Genomic DNA, 6,061 nt, shown 5'->3' on the forward strand with positions numbered 1-6,061 from the left:
TTATTGTAATTTTTTAGCGACTTAAATACTGAATTACCGCTTTTATAACATAGAAGTTATATAACATCCTAACAACTCTTAATAATTTTTTCAAAGTAAAGGTTTTCTGTAATATTTTTCGGCGGACAAATGAAATGTTTTCCATTGGTAAAAGTATTTGATATAATATAAATTATTTAAACATGACTATTTTAATTAACACTATTTTCAAACTTTTTGTTTGTTTCTATAAAACATCGGTTGTAATAAATCATTAACACACTTTTATTTAATTAATAAAATAAGTTTGTTCAAAAAACTTATAATACCTCGATTTAAATAAAATAATACAAATATTTATAAAGCTTAAAGACTTTTTTAGTTGCGACCATAGGCTAATTTATACATTAATAATATATAATTTAATGACAGATATGATTTAATCGCACAACTCACTATTTTATTTATACGAACAGATTTAACGGTTTATTACCAATATAACTTTATATGTATAATTATCAGTCATAGAATATATCAACATCTCATTATATATATAAGTAAATATATAATTATCAGTCATAATCTATTTCTATATTACATTATATAAATAGTTATCATTTACAATATATATCAATAAAAAATAAATTTAATATTACATTAATTTAATGACAGCCAGTCATAAAATATTTCAGTATTATATTATTAATAACTATCAATCATAATTTTTTTCAAGACAGATTTTCAGTATAAGTTTAGTGTTATACTAAAAATAAACAAAAAAGCATATACTTACAAAAACTTGAAGAAATTTAGAAAACCTGATGGAAAATTCTTTGGCAACCCTGTATATTATGAACTTTTGTCTGTAAGTAAACATTTGTTTGATATGAGTGTCATAAGTATTATAACTAAAATAGTAAGTCACTTAGAAGTAAGCAGTTAATAAGCGAAGCTTTATTTTCAGTTTTATCTACAAATATAAATATTGTTCTATTACGAATTGTTGTTTTAGTACAGAAATTAAATGGTATATACTTGCATACATTCATTTAGTTAAACAAGTAAAGATACCTACAAGTTAATTACTTTGTACTAGGTGTAGAAAATCTACTATAAAGCTTTATAAGACTTTCTAGTACATTACAAATGGCTGAATTTTTTATTTGAAACTATTAACTTTGCTGACCTTGCTTTAAATATTGAATTAGCTCCTTATTCTGAAGCCTAATACAAAGTAGTTTACTAATAATATTTATAATTGTAAACAAAATTTAAACATACTTTATAATATCGACATGAATAACTTTGTTGAGTTTTATGTTTGTAGAATAATCATATTTATTGATCAAGTTAAAACACAAAATAATGCTTGGTTTATAACTAAAAAATATTTATTGCTTAGTAGTAGAATATGTATGTTTTGTATGAACTAAATAATTTCTTATATTTACAAAAAAGTCTTAGTTACCAATATAAATACTTACTATTAATTTTTTCAAACATTTATGTAATTCTATCTAACTTAAAAGTTTTGCCAACTAAATTTAATGCTGTGTATCAGGGGCGTAGCGTGGGGAGGGACGCTGGCGCATGCGTGCCACCCAAAAAAAAAAAAAAAAAAACTAAAAAAAAAATGCAATATCTTTTTCCTTTATTGTTTATTTTTTCTTAATATTTGCCTTTTTTCAACTATGTTTTTCTAGTATTTGAAAAATTAAACGAAATTTCGAATATCAATTAGTGAGAAGTTAGGGAAATAACCCAGTATACTGATTCGGTGAGTAATTGCAAATGCGCCCCGATGTTGATGAAAAACTCCATAAGGAAACATTTTATAACTTCATTAACTTCATAAGAATTTAGACTTAAACAGTACGCAACTAGTTAGTGCACCGCAGTAGTATAACCTCATGACAGATTTTTTACAAGGACAAATACTAATATTTTGTTAACAAACCATAAAGCTAAACCTGTTTTATAGTGATAATGATTCAAGAATAAACAAGTTGTAGTAAAAATAGCAATAAACAACTGTTAATAAAATAAAAATAAATTGATATTAAGAATAAAAAATATTAACAACATAATTTAAAAGAAAAATAACAATAAAACAGAAAAATTAAAACAATAAATTAAAATAAATAATAAACAGACTGTTTATACTGTGATTACAGTTTTAATCTTACTATACAAAAAGTATGGTTTAAATTATTTAAACTTAAAATTTTTTTTAAAAGTAGTTTCTTTTTTTATTAAGATAACAAACAAATAAAACTTTGTTATTCTATCAGTCATAAAGTTTAAAAATTAAACAATTTTTGCAGCAAGTTATTTTAAAATTTCTTTAGTCACATTATGAATTAATTTATAGCAATTTGTAAAACAAAATTTTACAATCAATTTTAGTCTAAAAGACATAATAGATTAATTCTAAATTTAAATTTATTTAGTTTTAAATAAAATTTTAAATAGTTTTAAAAAAAAAATTCTTTCTACTAACTGTTCGTAGTATTTAAAAAATGCTATTCCCTAAAGATCTTAGAAAAACTGATTTTAAGATAGGTGAAAAGTTATATTTCTTGTGAATTTTTTAAAAGCATTGAAAAAGTTGACCTTAAAAAAATTATCTTTTAAGCATTTTGTTTTGTATCAAAAACATTTAGTATAATCTTTACACACACTCAGGATAACTCGGGATTTTATTAAGTTTTGGAAACTTTAGTATGTCTCAGTAAAAATCAGGATAACTCAGAATGTTTTAAGTATTTTTAAGCTTAGGCTGACTAAGGATAGATTTGTTTTTTTTTTAACTCAGGGTAGATTTAGTGGTTTTAAAAGCTTTGTTATAAAGCCTAGTTTCTATAAGTTAACAATAAAAAAATTCTTTAAAAGAATTTAAAATGCTTATGATGACACATGATATAAAAAACTAACTCAGGACAGTTATTTTGACTCAAAGAGTGGCAAGGCAGTCCTGATATCTTCAAAGTTAATTGTTTTTTGTAAAATATGTTTTATTATACTAAAGAAAAAATAAACACTTGTTTTTATTAATCTTTAGTATATTATCTAAAAAAATTTGCAAAGTGATATTGTATGGAATGTTGCAAGTCTAAAAATATGTCAGATAGTAAAATTATCTGAAGTTCAAAAGCTTGAATTGAAAAATAGCAGACCAACATCAGATATTGCTATTACTCAAGACTGCAGTTCAAGTGGTGTGAAATTTTTATTTTTAATCTTGTTTATATAATAAAACAAATGTTTAAGCACTGCTTTGGTTTATTACCTGGTTTCGGTGAGCCTTAGCCGACCTTTTCAAATAATTTCGAAACAGTAAATAACATTTAGACATTGGCATAATCTTGTTTATTTTATAAATTTTCTTCATTTGTTAAGACTTATTTTTAAAGTTTTAATTGTAATACAGGTAAAATGTAGAAGTTAAAAAAAAAACTAGCGCTTAGATTACTTCTACAAAATATTATAAAATTTAAAACTTTCAATTTTAATACTGAAGATTTAACATTTTTATATATAAGATTAAAATAGTATATTAAAAGCTGCAACAAACTAAAAGTATGAGTTATTTTGAGTTTATACAATTATTTTTTAATGATATAAAATATATATTGAACATTATTTAGAAATTGCACAGAGAAAAATGTTTTGAGGTATTAATTGTTATACTTAGTTGACTATTTATTTGTAGTTTAAGGCCATAGGGGGGGGGGGGTAAGCCATAATTTTTAGAAGTTGATCTTATTTTATATATTTTTTTTAAGCTTTAAGATGCTTTTTGTTATTTAAAAAATTCGAATTATTTTTTGATGACCAGTCAAAGTTTGGCCGCGTTATAGGTTCCCTATGGGAGGGGAAAATTAAAACAGCGAAAAAAGGCTAGTTTGTTTAAAATCTATCTCCTAATATATTTTTCAAGCAATCTTCTTCAAACTTTAACAGTTTAATCTTTATACAATAAAAAAAACACATTACTTGTTAACTTAAAAATTTGTAGTAAAAATATATTATTTTTGAATAAAAAAGACTATTTTTTTATAGAATTTTTATTTATTTTAATTATCTAAATTCACAAGTAATTTTTTTTCTTGTAATGTAAGGAACATTTTCTAAAATTTGAAGAAGATTGCTTGAAAAATGAAGTAGGAGATAGATTTTTAGTATTTTTTTAAATTTCTGAGAAAATTGACCCCGAAAAATTTGAGGCCAAAAAGTTTTAATTTAGGAGGTTTTTTGAGAAAAAAATTTGCGCACCCCCTGACCAAAACACCACGCTACGCCACTGCTGTGTATACACCCTAAAACTCTATATTAAATTATATCATTGGAAACAAACTTGAAATTTTTGGTTCGTAATTTTAAGTAACAAATATGTTTTGTGAGGAAATTTAAATTTAAAACTAAATATAAATCAATTTATTTGAAATTTAAGTTATTATGATTAAAATTAAATATTCTACAACCTTATTTATGTAATATAATGAATTAATAACAGTTACATACAAAATTCATTTGAACAATTTTAACTTAATTACATAAATTAAGTTGTAAATTATTTTCTTTAAATGTTGTAACTTAAGCTCCAAAAAAAATAATTCTGAAGATATATTACTATCAAAAGTTTATAAGAAGCAAAATATTTTTCACTTATAGTTCTATCTTTTCGGTTCTTTTTAAAGTTTTTTAAATTTACAAATAATACATTTTCAGAATTTATTTAAAAGACTTATAAGATTTTTAACAGTTTATATTTTTAAGAGCATTAATTAAAAAAAAAAATTTGACATTAAATATAAATAATATTTTATTTTTGTAGATTAAGTAAATCTATACTTAAATAAAGTATTAACAATTGTTCAAGAAAAGTTTATAAAAGTAATTTTGAAATAAGTAATACAATATTACACAAAAAATTCTTTTCGTACAATAAAAAAGGTGTTTATTTTAAACCCTTATGTAACTTTTTAGTTTAATAAATATTATTATTTTAGTAATATTATATAAATTAATAAAATAATTTAATATAAATATGTTATAAAAGTATTAAATATTTTATTATAAAAGTTGGCTTCTAAGTTAGTTTTAACTTCATTATAACTTATTTTTTCTTAGGTAACTGAAGTTACTTTAATTTACGAACTAGAAAATATAGTAGTTTGGTTATTGTGTATGTTTTATCAAATTTCATAAAGATACCAAAAGTTGATCAAATTAATTTTATAAATTAATGAATACTATATAATATGCTATTTTTTAAAAACATAAAAAGTACGTATTTTAATATTAAGTTTTCTTTTTGAGCAAATTTGTTTTTTTTTTTTAGGCAATTTAAATATTATTTTACATTCAAAAAAAGTTGGTGTTTATTACAAAACACTGATAAATTATTAAATTATATGTGAATTATTTTTTTAATGTATAAGATATCAGAAATGAATAATGTAAGTTAGAATCTCTTTTGAAATGTTTTTTTGTTTTAATGCGTTAAAATAACCTTTTCTTAATATTTTGTAAAAGTTAAATGTTTGCTTTCATTTGAGAAAATATTTTCTTTACAATAATGTCTTTTATTTCTTTTTTTTAATTATTTTTATATACATTTAATTTCTTTCGTTTTATATCTTTTATACTGTTTAGTTAATTTTCATGTGTAATTGTTTATTTTTCTTTTTATGTTTTTTATCGTGTCTTGTGTATTTTACCCTCATGAGTCTTGTTTATTATTTCTTATAAGTAACTAATAGCGTAATTTAAATATTTTGATAAATATAATAATTTAAACCATGATTATAACGAATTCAGGCAAACTCCATACAAAAAAATATTTTTATAAAATTTTAAATCTTAAGGGGTGCACGACTATTCAAGTTCTAACAATTCTAAAAGTTTTTGATTTATCAAATGTTTATGTTTACATTCATAATATTTAAAATTAAACCTACATATATAAACCATTTATATTTAAGTTAAGTTAACTTATTGTAATGGATATTTAATAAAAAAATAAAAATTTTAGGATTTGAATAGTCATTTAAATAATTTTAAAACTATCAATTTTATT

This window comes from Thalia democratica, chromosome 1 (assembly GCF_965202585.1).
Source record: "Thalia democratica chromosome 1, ktThaDemo2.hap1.1, whole genome shotgun sequence".
Classification (NCBI taxonomy): Eukaryota; Metazoa; Chordata; class Thaliacea; order Salpida; family Salpidae; genus Thalia; species Thalia democratica.